This window comes from Ambystoma mexicanum, chromosome 3q (genome assembly GCF_040938575.1).
Source record: "Ambystoma mexicanum isolate Mex_15411 chromosome 3q, UKY_AmexF1_1, whole genome shotgun sequence".
Lineage (NCBI taxonomy): Eukaryota > Metazoa > Chordata > Amphibia > Caudata > Ambystomatidae > Ambystoma > Ambystoma mexicanum.
Genome location: NC_090926.1, coordinates 161,296,284 through 161,313,512, shown reverse-complemented (window position 1 = coordinate 161,313,512; position 17,229 = coordinate 161,296,284). Strand labels below are relative to the sequence as shown.

The following is a 17,229-nucleotide window of genomic DNA, read 5'->3' as shown; positions in this document are numbered from 1 at the left end:
GTATTAGTAACGCCAAACACTAACGTCGGACACGCTCTACCTCTGGCTGAGAGGCGGCCGCTCCCCTGGGCAGTGGCCGGAGTTTCACTGGGCCTGGCGGCCCGCTTTGCTTCCACGTTGCCCTGCCCCGACACCGACCTGCTGCTTTCGGTCGCTCCCTTCCCCTGCCTCATTTCAGCATCCCTGCGGGCGCCCCGGCGCCTGGGTTACCAGCAGGTCACCACGACGGCGTCACTGCCCAAGCCAAGCAAGAGCGGTCACTACTAAAGCAAACTAACTCCAAAACCTACACTGACACCTCTTATGCAGCAGGTGGGTGTCGGCTCCCCCCGAGGAGACAAGACCGACAGGTGAGGTCACTCAGCCACCATGTCCCATGCTGCAGGCACCGCCTCAATCCGGCCAGCACAGTGTTAACGAGAAAAGCCAACCTGGTGACTGTACACTCCTTTTTTTCTATTTTGATACAGCGAAACTGGAAAGGTAGGAACGGAGTGCCCGCCCCTTCGCCACCCGACGGTATCAGCGCAGCTTCCGAGCGGAGATTGCCAGAGCCGAGCAGCCGCGCCACAAGCCCCCAGCCCTGCCCAGCAGCACCGAGGTAGGCACCCTGTGCTTCGTACACACCTGGGGGGTGCCGGGTGAAGGGAGTGCGGGGGTGGGGCGCACGCGGAACCTTTCCAAAACATGAAGGAGGAGGCTTTTGGGGGACAAAGGTTGGAGAGCTCTCGAGCTGACGGCGACTTGCATTGACTTGGGGCACTCTTTCTTTGGGAGTGGCTTTGCGTGGGCAGGACATGTCCAGCTTGGGGGCTCTGTCAGTAAGCGTGGGCAGGAGGACATGCAGCTTGGGGGCTCTGTCAGTAAGCAAGGGCGGTCTTTGGGAGGGAGCGAGGGCCACGCAAGTTGAAAGCCATCACCGCAGGGTGCGGAAGGACCCTGCGCACGCGGGAGGTTTCCTAACAGCCCTCAAGTCGCATCTCCTCGCCTAGCCACGCGCCCTCCAAGTCCGATCTCCCTGCTGGGCCCCATTACAGAAGAAATGTCGCCGACTGCAAATTCTACCAGGACGCTTTGGTCTAAAGCGCTATATAAAAATCAAATAAATACAGGCAGCACCCCAATGGGCAGCAGTTTTGTTGTTCGTACATCTATCCAGGTGTGCCGGCACTTTTATATTCCTGATGTTGGTAAACAGCTTAGCAGAAATGCCAATCACAGGGGTATATATACTGCCGACAGAATATATCCCTGTCTGCTGCTGACACCTTTCCCAGCTGCTAAATAAAACGCCAAGAGCAAATATTGACTGTGACACAGGCAGTCAAATATTCTGTTCTGTTTAACAACTTTAAATTGCACAGGCACCGATAGAGACCCAGCAGCACCATTCACTGCTCTGTCATCCAGTGGTGTACACAACAAGGTGTGGCATGGAGGGGTGGGCTGGGGGCAAAGCGTACCCGCATTGCCCCAGGCAAGGGCCCTGTGTTCCACCCTGCCCACAGATCAACTGTGTTTCCATCTGCCCTTGATAGCTGATGAGGAGTATATGCTTGTGTGAGCCCCACAAAACGTGCAAAACGTTTTTTAAATGAAATTGCAAATGTTAGACATACGTTTAAGTTGCACTGCTGTGTAAAACAAATCTACAAGCCCGTGACTTTATCACACAGCATCTTTTGCAGTGTGTCTAAGTCTTGAAAGAAATTCAACCCACTGGACAGTGTACCAGGCCAGATGTAATATAATCAACTAGGCTCTCACCGTACCGCCTTCTGCTTCTTGCAGTCCTGTGTTTATAAACCATACAAAAATGGAAAACAGCATGAGCCAGAAATGCCATGACATGATGTGAGAGTTCTGCTAAAAAAAACATGCGCTTGAATGAATTAGTTGTGTAAGAAATGTGGACAGTGGTTTGTCTGAACTGCCAGCTTTAAAATGCTTCCACCAAGCATGTACGTGCATGCAGATGACTGTTTTGCAGGACAATGCATGTACCCATATAATAGGATTTACATAGAACGCACCTGGCTAGCAATCGAGCGAGTGCTGTGAAAAAGAGCGGGAAACAAAGAGAAGGATCTGGAGAGCCTGGGAGGCGAGGCCTATTTAGAGGCCACATATCATTGGGCCAGGTCCATATGTAGGTAGATCTTCAGATATATGTGTGGAACCAATATGCATTGCGTCAAATTCGAGCAGGGACTCCCCTGCCTTTCATCATTCCACAGTGAATAAAAGGAGTACCATTTAGTTCGGTAAAAGTAACATCTGCTATTTACAATGCAAAAAAACCTCAAATGTCAGACAGGTCATGGGAGTGTGGAAGAAAAACACCACAAGCAGACATGTCCACCATTAATTTATGGGCTCCTATGCTGTAGGCCCAAGTGTATATTGTGCAGGCCATTCTGTAGGGACATTCTGGCAACGCACTGTTTCCATCATCTCAGTAACTGGTTGCGACTTCAAGTGACAGTAGCTGGATTGGGGTTTCATCCGTATTCAGATCAGCCCGGATCTGACCTTATTTTCAGTATCAATTTCTGCCGTTTTCCGTTTGGTGAGGCGTGAACATTCTGTGCGCCCCTTCGCTGTGATTCGTTGCCTCCACTGTCAGTTTTATAGAAAGAGTCCCAGATGTCCATGCTTGAAAAAAAAAGTGTTTGCGCAACAGTGTTTCAAGTCCTTGCCGGTTTTGGTTAAGCATTTGAATGACTATACCTTGTAATGGTGCACACTTTATTGCTGTCATTTAATCATGGCCGGGCGTTTATTTGGGGCAGTTGAGGCTGCACGTGATATATGGCAGTCAAAACATATCGGGCCGCATTTACAACAACAACAGAAATGTCACACGGTAAAACATTTTTGTAAATCGGGTCCATTGTCTTTGCAAATGATCGGTTTGACATCATGCATTTCCCGCTTGGCAGTGGTTTCCCCTAGTGGAAAATACTACCAGGCTGTAATTGGCAATTATCCCTTCTGTAATGGCCTTAATTTCATTGATGAGACCTTGATCCGCTACACCTGTGTAATGCGCCTTGGAGCACCCCAGAATCACACAGTTCATTGTGGGGGGTGGAGAGGGTCTGAGGGGGCAGACGCAATGCCAGAACATCAGCCCTGGTCACCATAAAGGACCTTTCCGGCTACACAGGGACACGACAGATAGGGTCCTCCATGGAACCACATAGCATTTTTATTCTGAAACGGGGGTTGACTCTGTTTTCTATGTGTAAGAAGTATTACCGAGTGGTTACTCAATTGTGTAGTTTGGTCGCTCCTCCAAGACAGGATGTAGTTAATAAAAGCCCCCTTCAATGCTCAGCTGTTGTCCAGGGGGCTGTTTGATGAACCTATGTCTGTTATATTTCTTTGTTCCTCTACGGATCGCTATATTTTTCCTCTGCCCCCACACCCCGGCTAGACGGTACACCTGCTGGAAGTTGTCACTGATTTTATTTCCGGTGCAGCGATATCACATTCCATCCTAATATAATTAGGAGTGGTTTCAACATTCCCAATACAGCTGCTTTATCAGTAATATGTGACTCGTCCTTGTACCTCTTGACAGCGTCTCACTCTACCTCCACCCAACTGCCTATGTTATTCATTTCATTGTTCCTCCTGAGGAAATTCTTCCCTCATTTGACCCCATTGTTCTCAATTGATATGACAATTTTAATATTTCCTGAATCAGTGGGTTTTTGGGGACTGCCCTGGTGTCGATAAGATCCCATTACATAGCTTTAGGAATCTCACTGATTCCACGGTTGAGAGCTAGGTCTCCCATCTTCACTTGTAGACAACCAACCTATTCATTTATCCACTCAGGAATATTTGGACTCAGCTTAGATTCGTATCAGACCATCTGAGTTCTTCGCTGAGGGAGTATAACGAGGGTAAGGGACACGTGTTACAGGTTCACGCACAGGAATATGGACAGTCACAAAAGCAGGTGAAGAACAGGTTACAAGCAGAAGAAAACACCCGTGGAATGTGCCGGTGGAATGTTGGCACAGGGAGACCCTGAGCATTGAGGCGGAATGTTGGAAGAGAAAGATCAGGCTTTGTAACAGTTGTTAAGGCCCTCTGCTGATCCATTGCTTACAATGGGCCTCCAACATTCCAATGTTCTAATTAAGCAATATGACCCGAGCGGCGGGGGCATTACCGACTCAGGTAATGCCCCCGCCGCGAGGGTCATATTGCTTTTGGTACCCCGGCCCGCAAGATTTGCGTGACCGTGACACTAAACATTTTTTCTGTCCTGAAATGTTTCGGGACAGAAAAAAAAAACGACCAAGAAAATGGCCACCAGGAAAAGGAAAACAGAGTCTGTTTTCCCTTTCCATGGTGGCCATCGGGAGCGGACGTGCTGGAAACAGAAGTGTTCCCAGCACGTCTGGTCCCGAAAGAAGACAGAGAAGAAGGTAAGTGGGGTTGGGAGGGAGGAAGGGAAGGAGCGGAAATAAAAAAAATGAAGAAAAAAAAAACGTACCTCCATCCCCGGCGGGGGATGATGGAAGCCTCCAGCCGTGTGGAGGCGCAGAGCGGGGATGGCCCCGCTCTGAGCCTCCACACGGCTGGAGGCTGCCATCGTCCCCCACCGGGGACAAAGGAGGCAGAAGGTAAGTGGGGTGGGGAGGGCAGGGAGGAGGGAGGAAAGGGAAAACAAAACAAAAAAAGCCTTACCTGAGTCCCCGACGTGGTGCGAAGGCAGCCTCTCATCCGTGGGGAGACTCGGAGCGGGGATGGCCCCGCTTTGAGCCTCCTCTTTAGCTGAGGGGCTGCCACGCCACCCGCCAGGTACAATGGCCGTGGAATCCCGGCTGAGGGATTCCCGTCCGGGCAATGCCTCGGCAAGGGCCAATCAGAATGGTTGTTTCATTCTGATTGTGCCCTCGACAGGTACTAATACTCGGCACCTCGTGAAAGAAACCAAATACAAGTAGTCCTGGAACTTGATCACAGGTGCCCAAAATAAATTGTAGGCTCCAATCTAAGATGTACAGAAATGTGCTAAACCTCTTTCTCACCCACCTGTTGCTCAATCTCTTGAGATTTGCAATAACAGTAATCATTTGTTTTGTAAAGAAAAGGCCCTGGGAGGTGAAGCCTATTTAGGATGAAATCAAATCTCCATAATCTCTCAGGCTCCCCAGGTGGCTTCTTCTTGTTTTCCTACTGGGAGCGCTTTTGGATCACAGAGGGCTGATTATTTTTAAGCTCTGGTAAAACTGAACCCCACTTTATGCAGGGAAGATTTGACTCCTGCTAAACATTTTTTCGAAAGTTATCCCCACGATGCCTCAGTTCCGCTTTAGTGAATTGTTAATCTTTTTGCTCCCTTATCTTTCCATCAGTTTTCTGTTTTGTGGCAGTGTTTCATGTGCAATATTCTTAATGTTGCATCCTCAAATCCACCAGTTCTCTCTTAGTTCTTTTAGGAGAGGTTTCTCCCCATCCTCTTCCAGTCCCTCCCCATCTATCCTCCCCCTACCTCTGTACACTCTGTCTCCCACTGACGTCTGTGCCAGCTCTCAACAAGCAAAGCACACACGCTTTGCCCTTCTCACAGCTTGCTTCCACCCCATCACTCCTCCCCCTCTGGCCTGGCTCTGCCTCCCTGTGTGATGCCCACCCAACGTCTCAGGGTGCTAACCCAGAACTGTCAATGGATGTCCATGCTCTGCGACACTGTTGTTTAAAGTGCAAAGGGCAAAAACCCTGTTCTTGGCATTTTTCCACCAATCACTGTTCTCCTTTTTTAGTAAACGTTATCGAGAGGACTCGTCAGCTACCAAGAAACTTTGAGCAAAGCATTCTTCTTAGGCCATTGCAGGATCCTTACAGTAGAGCATAGCCCGAGGCACAGCTACAGGCTGCCACTGGCCAGGCAGCTGCGACTAGGGAGTGCTCGGTTCTAATCCACGTCCCAACAGCAATTTCTTAGGCAACTAATCCATGCTCCTGCCCCAGGAGCTAGAAGATGTTCGGGGCATTTGTGCTCCTGCCATCTTGCATACCCTTCTAGCTAAACGTGTTTGTCCTACATGGGCCCTGCAATGCGCCACTTTGTATGTGTGGCCAAGAAGCGCTCCTAATCAGATCATCATGACTGTACTTCATGAGCCCTATCTCTTGCAAGCTTCTCTTTCGCTTCTCGCCCATGTCTCTTGATTTTGCCTTCAAACTTCACGTGGCTTCCACTGGTGATTAATTACACCACTTCCTCTCTAGGATTTACTTCTAGGAGTAAGTCTGTTTCTACTCCGGCCTATTTTCAACGTAATAGGGACCTGTGGTACGAGGAGATGCAGTGATTTGACAAAGGTTACACTATTGGTCATGTGAAGAAGCCGTGATTGCACCCGAGCTCTTGTGGCCACAACCAGCAAGGTAGCCGCCAGGCCACGGTGACTTCAGAACACGGGGCATGCGTCAGAATCCCTAACCATGATATGGTAGGAGACGTGACCTATTGGTGACTTTGCTGGCACCTGCCCAGACCAGACTCTGTAGCCAGGATGGAGCTAGGCCCCTTCTGGCCTCACATTTACTAATGACACCAGTTCCAAGATGGCAACAGACAGGAAACAGCAACATCTATTTATTAAAGGACTCCACGCAGTGGGCAGGCTGAGGTATGTTTCCAGATGCAGAATTTAATTAAACCACGCAATGCTTTGTGGGTGTTGGAGACTTGGCTCAGTTACATTCAAGGAATTGTACCAAGCACCACATTTTAAGGGTTTGTAAAAGAAAAGAGCAGGACTGCAACATGGCCTCCCCATCATCGAATACAAAAAACACTTTGAAGGAGGTAAGAGGATTAACGGCCCTTTTCGTAGCACGTCCTCAATGATATAAGCGAAGCCATGAACAAGAAACACAAAGTGCCATAGGGCTCTATATGATCACTTCTAGGTATGAAGCCCACTGTCTAGAACACCAAACTGTAGTTTTTCCAAAACAAGTTCAGAACATATTTCTTTAAAAAAAAAAATATATAAATTGTTTATTTAATTCTTTTCAATTAGCATGGTTAAAAATGTGTTCACAGCGTCAACAAATCATAAAAATTACAATAACTCAAGAAAAGTGTAAACACAATTAACAGGTAGAGCAGCAGTGTGAACAACATACAATAATGGGGAAAATAAATGATACCAAAATGTTTGTGTACCAAAGTGATCCTAGTTGGGGTCACTTAGAGGTAGTGTTGTGTAGATACCATCAAACTGTACTTATTACCACACTACATTCATTCCAATCTCATTTCAGGCATACACATACTCATACTCTCACATTCCCAACATGTTTCTTTCTGATCGTGTGCGTAAATATGTAAAACAGAAATTCATCAGGGGTAGTCTGCCGTCTACCGCGTCAATTCAAACCTAATCAATTTAATTAACAGGTTACACTATTTCTAGTTCAATCCACAATTAATTTTGCGGGTTTTAGCAGCTAGAGGGAAAAGGACACAAGTTGCATGTAAATAAGTTGTCTACAGTTCAAGCGCCTGGATTAATCACACTTTTCTAGTCTTGTTCGTGGTCCATGATTCCTTTGGAGCCTGACAGTGAGAAGGACTCCATACCTAAGAAGGGAACAAAACAGGGTATAAGTAAAGGATACCCCAACTATCCAATCTCTAAGTGAAATTAGATAGACAATTAAAACTGACCTAGTCATAGTACTGGTCTTTACAGGTAAAGCTCTAGCTCTAACTGGCGAGTATACCTTTACAGTGGTTAAGTGGTGGCCGTAACATTTTGTATTGTGGTTCACTCTCTACAAGAATGGGCCAGGAAAACCAAAAATGATCACACCCTCTATACTGGTGGCATGGGGCGTGGGCAGTGGGATAGTCAGAGTATCCACTCTCTCGTGCAGATATTTATTATCTGTGTAGTTCATCACTTACTTCAAAAGAAGAAGATTAGTTGGTCAATAGCTCCTCCTCGATAGATATTCATATATTATTTGCTCCTGTTTCCTATGTCACTAGGGTCACACATCTGGTCATTTGAAAAACGGCTGATCTTAGCTGTGGAAATATAAGAGTAGGCGTACATTTAATCTCTTGTGAAGTCCATTCATATTTATAATACCATAATTGTAATTTTCGGTAGATTACAATGTTTACCGTTTTTCTTGTAGGTAAAGAAGTAGTCGGTTTGTTGTCATCCGAAATAGCACGAATCTCGTTACTCTCGTGTTCGAATGGGTATGGAGCCGCCCCGGTCATCATCGAGTCAACTTCCTTATGATCATACTTAACAATTCTAAATAAAGGTTTTCTCTCATTAAATAAAGTCCCCTTTTCATTCACTAGCATAACAGCAATGGTCAGTGGCATGCACTTGGCAAAGGTGCCACACCTCTGCCACACTCACCGGCTTCTTGAATTTAGCATCCTTAAGCTTCATGAAAATGACCAAGGGCCAAGTATGCTGACAATGATTCATAGCCAAGATCCTATGAAGACTTTTGATATCCCGGGCGGGGAAAAGGGCCAGTACATATGGACAGGAGTACCAAAAGAGCATGTTCTGTCCCAAAGTCTGCATTTTAAGTATTCGGAGCACCGGGCTTCGGGTACGTCCAACAAGACCCTGCAAAGTATATGCAAATGTTGTGGGATTTAACTTCGTCCACTGCTCTTGGGTTAGTTGCCCAACACTGAGATGCAGCCGTAGACTCTTGTAGGTCCCTGACCACGGTACAGTAGTGGCACAGGAAAAAGAGTAGGGTTGCAGCCCATCCTTATATAGTGGGTTGAAGACAGATTCACCCCCAAGAATTCAAAACAAAAGGCCTTAAATAAAAAAAGTGACAGAGCGTGTCAATTACCCTAACAAATAACTGAGCCGGAATCACTGGCATAGGTTCCACAGTGCATCGTAGGCAGAGGTGCCACTCTTGTGGGTCCCTAATGGCAGGACAGCTCCTTTACCAGCTTCCCACCCACTCAGCCTATCATCCTTATTTGGTCTCAAGAGACTGAGCACCATTAACCCGGGTAACAGTAACTGTGGCCTTTTGTCTTTCTTCCCCTGCACACTTCTCAGCACAGCGTGTCACCCCAGGAAGTGACCAGGAGGAAGGTATGCAGCCCTGGTACAGTCCGGAAAATGGCATTTGAGGAGTGGAGGGCACCGGTAACACGCGCACTGCACAGCAGCTTCTCCAGCACGCCTTTTCCATACATACTGTGATGAATCCAATGGTGTCATCGCTCCTTTCCCGGTGGTGGCCTCCTCCCATGTGGCCAGGGGACGGCAGCTGCTACCTAATCCCGGGCTTGTTGGTGGCTTAATGAGAGAGGATCACATGGGGGGAGACAGCCTCCGGGTGGGGTGTAATGGCGACATCGGATGAGACATGGTATCCCCCCTTTTCTTCTGAGGACAAACCTTCCCTCCTGAATGCCCTAATGGCATTTTGTCATACCTCCCCTCTTCCACCCACGACGAATGGTGAAAAACTTTTGTCAAGACCCATAGGCCAACCCTCAAAATATAACCTGCCTTATGAAATTGCTGTAAACACCTTCCCAGACACCACATACCAATCCCCCAAAACTGACTGGCCACCTAAAACCACTAAGAACAATCAACCAGGGTTTGTGTGAAACCTATTAGAAATGGACTACCATTCCAACAATTACCAAAATACTGGCACGAGGAAGAGGAGTGGAGTAATGCAGAGCAAAGGAAGCCATGAGCACAAGCAGCGCTCTAGTCGCTGGGAGATTGCACCTGTGCCCGGGACATTTAAATCACAGAAGGAGGAAACTAAGACACATTGCTGGCGGGAGAGAGCTGGGTCTCTATGTGTACTGGGCAGATGAAAAGCTGAAAGAAGCTCAACCGAGCCAACTGGCTCAAGAATGGAAGGAAGGAAAGCTGCTCCAAGCAGAATACATGCTGCAGGAATTCCAGAAGTCATCGGCAGATTCCTGGACTTTTGTAGGTGTCAAGAGCCAGCGTTTCACTTACCTGAGTCCCGTAAGAAGCAGACAAGCCCAGCTGAATCTGCGAGGAGCAGGAACACAGAGGGAAAACGGTTGTAATAGAGAGAAAGCACCAAAAGACCATCACTGGCTTTCTGCAGCAGGAAGAAGGAACGCCTTCAAGAGCCGGTGAGTCCATCCAGATACAGAGGGAATACCGGAGCGTATTGGTGGACATGCCAAATTCAAATAATTGACAATAACGGAATCAAGAGAGAAAGAGAAAAAGAGCATTTTTCAAAACCCCAAAGAGAAAGGGTGAAAGAACATTTTACAAAATGGGACAGTGTTCCTGAAAGTAGAGACATTCATATTTGCCAATGCAGGCAATATATGTATGTGAAAAACCCAGACAAGACAATATATATATCAAGCAGAATATATTGGTCAATAAAGCAAACATACAGAGTTAAACAGTGAAAAGCCCTGGCAGGAGAGTATACCAGGCAGCCACAAGTGTGTGTTCACAAGAATCCCTGGCAGGAGAAACCTTGAGGCAGTCACAAGGCAGACACAAGAGTGTGAAGGAAGTACTGGTACAGAAGTATATCAGGCAAGGACAAGCTGAGTAGGATACAGAAGTTAAAAAGGTCCTGAGAAGGATATGACAGGACCAGGTCAAAAAGGGTTGTGTGAATCCACAGAATAAGGATTTAAAATCTGGCGAGAGAGTACACCAGTTATTCTGACAAGAGAAAGACAAGAGTTTTGTGATGAACTTTTTTTGTTGAATCAAGAGAAACTGATAATTGTGAACAATTAAGACTGTGAAGAAGAATCCAGGGGAAGGGAAGCACCCCCTGGAACAAGGATCACTATGCTTGAATGACCTTTTACTTGAAGTTATAAATGTTTTCCTTTTTGAACATTTCTAAAGCACTCAAGGCAAAGACATTACCCTTTTCCCCTTAGAATTAATTTGTTTAGAATGTGAGGGTCAGAATAGTACTTTGGACACTTGGCAGTTTTGTTTTGGACATTCTGACACTGACAGATGCTTAGTTTTGATTTTAGGTAGGGAAACACCTCTAGAGCAGGGAGAGCAAGGCATTTCTTCACTCCCTTTTCTTATAAATAAAAGTCTTTAGATCAAAACCATGTCTAGTTTGTGTCAGTATTTCATTTCTGATTCCCCACAATACTAAAAATGAGGAAGCCTCACACTAGTTAGGCAAACAGTGTTGGTTAAAAGAAATAAAGACAACAATAATTATCCAGTCAGTTAGGAACCTTAACAGTGACATCTGCTATTTGCAGTGCTACAAATTGACAGAAACTGCATTAGGAAGCACAGATCTATGCCTAATTGGCAACCAATTTTGGTTGATGGTTCTATTGGTTTGCCCACATCCCCTGTCCCACTCTTTAAGATGATCGTGCCTAAAGGCTTCAATGAAGAGTTGCATAATGGTCAAACCCTAATCGTCAACCTATATCTAACCCAAATAACCTCTCTACCCCACTGCCCTGCCTCCTCTCCTCCTCCCACCCTCACTAATTTCTCTTTGTAAGGGGATGGTCTCCTCGGAACCCCTTCCTTTCTGCACCTCTCAGCTATTTCCCATTCCAGTCCCCATTCAATCACCCAACACTTACCTCCTGAACCCAGTGAATCCTCTTACCCCCCCATGCTCAGTGTTATGAACCTCTCTCAACCAAGCCGTGCCACCAACTACCCTCTCCACATTCTATGTGCCCCTCATCTTTGGGTGCCTAATCTTCAGGCACTGGTCACTCAGGTGGACATGTCGACTAGGTTTACTCGTCGACCAATCAAGCCCATCAACCGGTTTCTGATGATCAGGAGACCCATTACTACTAACATTTCATGAAAATACAAATTATTATCATCTACTATCAGGACAATATCCAGATGTTCTATAATTTTATAGCAGATCACAACCCAAAAGGCTCTGGTTGCCGGGCCATGGCCTGCATATACATCACAGGCCCAGAGTGGTCTCTATTATGCCCTTAATTCCCCACGGTGGTGGCTCGCCTCTGCCTGCTTCCCCTTTTCATTAAACCATTCACTCTTCAGGTCTACCATGCGATGACTACCCTCAGCATAAAGAATTATTTTTTAAAGTTACCCCTGATTGCGAGCTCAAGTTCTAGCAGCACACTCTCTAGTTTAAAATACTTTTCTTTCGTACTATGTCCATTCACCTGAGTAATGTGAATGTCTTTGTCATACCATCCGGTACACCGTCACTTAAAACCTCTATTAAATATCTGCTCACAGGACTTGTATAAATGTCCTAGCGCCATGTTGGCTTGGCATCCCCAAACTGTCGCAAATCTGTCTTTATCATTATTTACATATGGCCCCCAAAACTGGGCACACCGCTACTGCACCTTGGAATGCCTTAAGAAATGTTAAAGAACCACTCAAACTGAGGCCTCCAGAAATGGACACAGTATTTCCTGATATAGAATTCCGATCTGGAAGGAAAATTTCATATGTGCTATGCAACTATTATTTTATGCCATGTTATGATGTGGACAAAATACTGTGGATGAGGCTACCAGAAGATTTAGAAATTGACTAAATATGCCAGATGAGTCCTACAGACCTGGACACAATACGTCGGGTAATCCACCTCAATTGGATACAATGCTCCAGATGTGCCCAAGGGAACTGGGCGCAATACTCTAAGTGATGCCTCCAGAACTGGGCACTCTATGTGAAGGGCTACAGTACTCTAGTAACCCAGATGTTACCCACAGAACTAGGTGTTTCTCCTGGAAAGGCCTACAGAAATGGACCAATGACTCCAGATGAGTATTATCCATACTACATGAACTGAAATTGTTAGTGGCTCCCCATCCACGGTTATTAAGAATGAGAACTGGTGTACCAATGTCCAGAATGCTCTTCTAGACAAAATCGCACTACCACAACATACAATCCAGCTCATACTATCCACCATCAGCCTGTCACCCCGTCCCCACACCGTATGACCCCCCACCTCCCACCAGCGTACTCCACTTTTCCACTTCCGCCCAGTCTCTGAAGCTGACATAGCCAACATCTTGAAAGGCCTCGAGCCCACCCGCTGTAGAGGAGACACCTGTTCTGCACCTCTTATCAAGGACTGTGCTACCCTTCTACTACCACAAATCATTGCGATCATCAACACCTCCTTCACCTCATGTTCAGTCCCTGTGTCGCTAAAAGAATCCTGGATCTCACCCCTCCTAAAGAAGCCCACTCTTGACCTAGCTACTCCAAACAACTACCGGCCTATCACCACAGTCCCCTTCTTGCTAAAAAATCGTTGATCGAGCTGCCTAACATCCAAATCCAGCAACACCTCGAACAAAACCACATTCTCAGCCCTCGGCAATCCAGCTCCCCCCCCCCAGACATGGCATGGAGACAGCATTAAGCCTTGTTGGGCCTCATCAGTTGGGTCTCTAGGCCTAGCAGGCACGGAATCTACGTCTGGGCATACCCGTCCCACTCAGGATGACTAAAGCAAAACAAAGCAGCAGTTTGGGCTGCACTGCCCCTTTTGGTGTCGCACCAGGCCTGATTTGCATAAGGTCTTTCCCCTTTTGTAATGGCTTGGCAGGCGAAGAACCATGGTCTGGAGTGTTGCCCAGAGCAATGCCAGAGGTAAGGATTAAATCCAAACCTTCCAGCCACCACCTCTTTTGTTTTGCTATGTTCAGAAGGGCATGTGGGGGGGGGGCACTAGCTCGGTGTCTGGGCCCCATGGGTGGGAATGGGAATAAACAGCTGCCCACTTTATGTTGCTTTGCCCTGAATAAAAAATGTTAAGGCCCTGTTAGTTAAGACCTTTACTTAGAGCGTCAGGTATTAGATGCCTTTTGGACGCTCTGTCTCTTTTCAAATAATCATCTGACCACTCTGTAGTGTAATTTGTTTCAAAATGTAAACATCGGGCTTGTCTAAGGAGGATTAGACTGGCAGCCAGCCCGACTCCAGCCGTTCTGGTCGCAAATCCAACCTGATCTTCCCATTATTTCCTCCTAGGAGCCTCGACAAAGTATGCAATGCTTTTTTATACTTCTATTTTTCTGTGTTTATTGTGGATTTTAGATCTGACCACAACAGGAATTTTAACTTTTTTCCCGGCCTTGTCATCAGGAAGCCAAAGTGTATATTTATTATTCAGCCAGCCTGAACCTGACACATTTACGCAACGTTTTCTACAATGCACTTTACAGGATAAGATCCAAAATCTTAGACAGTATTTGGGTATACGAGTTTGCAAACCTTATGGCACTTGGGGGCTGCTCTTGTTTTCCCTGCATTTTAACGTATTATTTTTTATAAGCTTTCATGGAGTGACCAATTTTCTCTTGCATGGATTGATTGATTATTTTAAGGATTGCTTAATTGGTTTAAACTAATTATCTTTATACTTATTTATTTTTTATGTGAACAAGTTTTATGCCGAATAAACAGAACGAATAGACTTATCCCCAAGCAGCTTCTTCAATTCCCTAGGATTGCAATTCCTTACCCCTGTTCTTAGCTTGGATATTAAAACAATCCCTTACAAGTAGGCTTGGCATAGTTACATATACGATGATAGCACCGTTGTGTAGTTTTTCAGCCACTTCAAATCACTGTGACATCCTGGGGAAGAGAAGGGCGAGGAAGTCAAACTTCAGAGAGTGGAAGAACAGGTAGGGGACATTTAACACTCTGATTCCCCGGATATAATAACGTCCCTGGAAGATCACAGTGTCCTCTGAAAAGCACAGAGGGGGAATGGGGGATGATCCTTGGGGTCCACCCACTGGCCCCATTTCTTTCCACCATCGCAGAGCTGTTTTCCAGGCACATCTGTCACTTTGCCATGACCTAATCGGCTACCCTCCGATTCCACAAAGCATGCTTTCAGCCTGGTCGACACTGCTATGATCTCCCCACAGTTTAAACAATGCTGAGTTGAGTCAGTCTATGGACCAGAACATAAACTATTCTGCGGCGCTGTCTTTATTAAGAGATGATAATAATGCCACCCAGGGGTGGACTGGGAACTAAAAGAGGCCCTGGAAATCATTTTCAAAGTGGCCCCATATGACACATTTTCAGCAAGCCCAATGCTTTTCCTATGAAAAAATATGCAACTACCACACAAAAGAGGCCCAGGGTGCAGAGGCCCACCGGGAAATCTCCAGAGTTCCCTATAGGCCAGTCTGCCCCTGATGCCACCACGGCAAGGTCAGGCTGTATCTTCTACCCGAGTGCAGGATGCCAAGGCACTAGCCACCTGCTGTTGGTCTCACGTATGGCTAAGAGATGGAGGCTGACTGAACAGGATGAAATATGGCTAAGGCTGGCTAGGATATGCAGAGGAGGCAACCTACTAGTTTAAAATTCGCTCCTGTGTTAGAAACCGTCAATGTTCAAATATTTATCAAGGCTTAAACGCTGTCGTTGCGCCATGTGCCGGTCAAGGACGGCTGTGCTTGCTGTGATGATTGTGTCAGTGGATGGCCTTGTTTGCAGTAATCTCTGCGTCGTTTTTGAGGCAGGAGTGCTCGAATCGTGTGACTTTGAACAGACTACCTGAATAAACATTTGAATTGATTTAAGTCTGGATGATCTTGTTTCATTCTTTTCAATAGGCCCCAGATAAGGGACTGAGAAAAGACAGTCAGCTTTCTGAAGCCTCTCCACACATGTGCATCGGTCCTCTGGTTGCCTAACCTTTGTCTCTTGAAAAGATGCACCATTTTAATTCTGACTACATGGGCGTCCCACTACATTCAGTTATGTCTCCAATATTGACTGCCTGTGAAAATGATGAACCTGAGGATTAATTATATGTAAATTAGAAAACCTGAGTTGGCCAGCCCGCGAAGGCTTGAGTTAGACACTATCACCGCAGTCTTCAAACTGTGGGGTACCTGCATGGCAGGGAGGGTGGAAGGACGAGTCCACCACAAAAGAAACACTAAAACATTGCGTGGGCTCTCCCGTGTCACGTGACCTTGAACAGCCTAATTTATCTCGTTCTGAAATCCTGTCGCACATGCTCAGTGAGACCTTGAAGTCAAAGGAGCGTGTCACCAGGAATAGAAATAAACACACTCAGGAAGTGAGTCCTCCTCTCTTCGAATGTGCGTGCATTTCTTGGTTCCCCCTATAAAAGCATTGCCGTGGAAAGGAAAGCCATAAGTATGAGTTTGCTCCAAAGCACGAAATAGCACCAACGCAGGCCTGGAAAATGCTCTTACTTCCTCTTCTTTCTTCACCAAACATGTTTCACCTGTTCTTTATTTGAATGTGACTGCTACCAGTAAGGATACGAATGTGTTCCAAGTCCGTCCCGGTCTCCTAAACTGCTTGTGTAACAGATTGCTCTGTTTGAGCCCCAGAAACTTGGCATGTTAATTATAAAGTTGGGAGCATTTAACTGTGTTGTGAAAAAAATGTTGTTATCTTTATGTTGTCTAGTTGTAAGGAACAATTACACATTTTTAACAAAGTACAAATGCATGCATAGAGAAAACTCTATAATCGTGCATTAAATTCCACACTGATGGATACAGCATTTGGTGCTCAGTTGAGCCAAATTCAATGAGAAAGTGCTGTTAAAGATTGACCATCGATTTTAGAAGGCTCCTACTAGCGTCCCCTGGTTGCCTTTACAAGTGTGCCAACTAGCTGCTCATTGAAAGTTGAATTTACAATTGTGCTCATTGAAAGTTGAATTTAGAAGTGTGCCCAATAGCCCCTCATTGAATGTTGAATTTACAATTGTGCTCATTGAACGTTGAATTTAGAAGTGTACCCAATAGCTTCTCATTGAAAGTTGAATTTAGAAGTGTACCCAATAGCTGCTCATTGAAAGTTGAATTTAGAAGTGTGCCCAATAGCCGCTCATTGAAAGTTGAATTTAGAAGTGTCCCCAACAACCCCTCATTGAAAAGTTGAATTTTAGAAATGTGCCCAATAGCTGCTCATTGAAAGTTGAATTTAGAAGTATGCCCAATAGCCGCTCATTGAAAGTTGAATTTAGAAGTGTGCCCAACAACCCCTCATTGAAAGTTGAATTTAGAAGTGTGCCCAATAGCCCCTCATTGAAAAGTTGAATTTTAGAAATGTGCCCAATAGCTGCTCATTGAAAGTTGAATTTACAATTGTGCTCATTGAAAGTTGAATTTAGAAGTGTTCCAACAACCCCTCTCTGATAGTTCAATTTAGA

General features: G+C 46.0%; 1 protein-coding gene across 3 annotated transcripts in view; it reads left to right on the top strand.

Moving 5' to 3' along the window:
- The first annotated feature begins 468 nt into the window (after positions 1 to 468).
- The window catches only part of SMAGP (small cell adhesion glycoprotein), a 115,558-nt gene continuing 98,797 nt past the window's right edge, over positions 469 to 17,229 (top strand). For 2 of the 3 annotated variants that reach the window (XM_069653395.1, XM_069653397.1), the window contains exon 1: positions 477 to 601. The gene's annotated coding sequence lies outside the window, so the exon portion shown is untranslated. Of the gene's footprint in view, positions 602 to 17,229 lie in introns of all 3 variants that reach the window. The other variant, XM_069653394.1, reaches the window with a different exon arrangement.